Genomic DNA, 2,395 nt, shown 5'->3' on the forward strand with positions numbered 1-2,395 from the left:
TAACAGCTACTGTGATCACAGGAGAAAGTATAAGAAAGTATGTGATCACTGAACAAAGACAGTGACAATGGAAACTGAGAAGAAAGGTAGTTAAAGGTGCTAACTTTGCTCTAGATCCCAGTCCTTCCTATGTGCTATAAACAAACAAAAAACTGTTTCTCACATTTTTTTCTATCTCTTGTATATTATTTATTAACAATCCAGAAGTAATTAGTTAAAACAGATATTTATTGTATTACTGTGTACCAGGCATTAGAATAGTGCTTTATAAGTAATACCTAATTTAATTTTCACCAAAGTCTTATAGGAACTGCTACTTTACTAAGAAAAAGTCTGAGGCACAGAAGGTAAAGCAACGTGCCCACGGTCACCCTGCTGGTCAGTAGCAGAGGCAAGATCCAAACCCATTTTGTCTGAACCCAAAGCTGACGCTCTTATGTCTCACCCACCCACCTCCAGACTGTTTCCGGTTCCTCTTACTCTCATGGACTCCTTGCCTCATAAACTGAATCAGTCCTCCTGTCCCTCCTTAAAGGACAAACTTATTTTCCCTCTAATCTTTCCAACTGCTGTCCAATCTATTTCTTTCCATGTAATGTCTTGAACTCCTGCAATACCTATCTTCTTGCCAGCCATTTTCTTCTTAAATCTCAGCCCTTTGGTTTCTGTGCCTTGTAAATTTACTCACACTAATTATTGTTTTGAAAAATTCAAAGCATTTCTCCATCCTCCTTTTCATTGTGCTCTTTAGGATACTTTGTGTAATTAACTGCTCCTTTCTTCTTGAAGCTCTTTTCCCCCATGTGTGCTGGCCTTCCCAGCATGGTCCGATGCCACTGTTGCAGTTCCTTCTCTGTTTCTTTTGTCAGTTCTTTTCTGTTGAAGAACTTGTTCTTCTATCCTCTGTGCATGCTACTTGAGGTTTTTATTTCCTTTTTTTTTTTTTTTTGTCCTCTGCTGTTCTCTTTCAGTATGATCTCTCAACTTACTCTTCATATTATGACTCTTTTAATTATTGTGATGGAATGTAAGTCTCTCTCTCCCTTCATTTCTCAATATTTTTTGAAGATCTAATTTCAAACTAACTTGGAGGTCTTTCTTCCGAGGCTTACTGATATGTATTTTACAGGGCCTTCCCAGCTTCCCTAAACACCTTCACTGCTGACCGGGTCACCTTCCCCCATATCTCCTGTAAACAGCAAAGTACACAAAGGATTCATTCTGCTCTTAGTTTAAAACCTTTTTCCTGACTTTCATCTCCCTGGTGCTTAGATTTCTTTGTTCATAAAGACAAATGCCAACCTGGTATTATGCTTACAGGATTAAAACTGAAGGGGCGCCTGGGTGGCTCAGTCATTAAGTGTCCAACTTCAGCTGAGGTCATGATCTCGCAGTTTGTGGGTTTGAGCCCTGCTTCGGGCTCTGTGCTGACAGCTCAGAGCCTGGAACCTGCTTTGGATTCTGTGTCTCCCTCTCTCTCTGTTCCTCCCTGGCTTGTGCTCTGTCTCTTTCTCTCTCTCTCAAAAATAAATAAACATTACAAAAATAATTTTAAATAAAATTGAAACCTGCAGGTGATAACAAGGGGGGAAAAAGTGACTAGGTCAGAAGAATAGCCATGGCGAAAAATAGCCATGGCTGAATCCATCTTGGATACACAGCCGGCACTCAGGCTCCTGAAAGAAAACTTTCTGTCCCATACTTGCAACTCAGAGCCTCCACAGCTAGTATGATTCAACGAGTAAGCATTCCATTGAACCAACAGTTCACCAGGCTAAAAGCGACTCTGGAAGTCCTGGGCAAGTAAATGATTACCATTCTTGTGGAGCCCTCTCAAGATGACACACGGTTGACACTGATCTGAAACAGAAGTGCCAAACCTTAAAGTCCCAGCCTTGAAGTGATATGATTCAGGGGTCTTCGGTCAGAGCGCAGTTCGATTATCTCTAATGTCTGTACAAGACTGTCAACCGCACAACTAAGTTAAAAAAAGAAATAAAGAAAGAAAGAAAGAGAGAAAGAAAGAAAGAAAACAATGGTGCTAGTTACCTCTGCACCCCACCCCCATCCGCACCCCAATCGCCATGAGATGGGAATTCAGACATAAACTTGGATACAGACAAACAGCAACACCCCTAAAATTTCTCTTCGTTTGCTTGTTTTTGTTTCTGATTCGGAGGAGTGGGGGGTAGCAGAGAGAGGAGGCCCTGAGGGTTGGAGGGGGACACCAAGCTCCCAAGCCCCTCCCTCCTCCGCTCTCCTTTTATCCGGGGGGGTGGGGGGGTCTTCGGCGCACTGAATGAAGGTAATCTTTTTTAGAAACAACTTCTCTGTTTTCCCTGTCAGCGCCCTGCCAGCCACAGGCTCTGACCCGGGCAGCGAGTCAGGAAGGCAA

The sequence above is a fragment of the Panthera leo genome, chromosome B1 (assembly GCF_018350215.1).
Source record: "Panthera leo isolate Ple1 chromosome B1, P.leo_Ple1_pat1.1, whole genome shotgun sequence".
NCBI classification, from domain to species: domain Eukaryota; kingdom Metazoa; phylum Chordata; class Mammalia; order Carnivora; family Felidae; genus Panthera; species Panthera leo.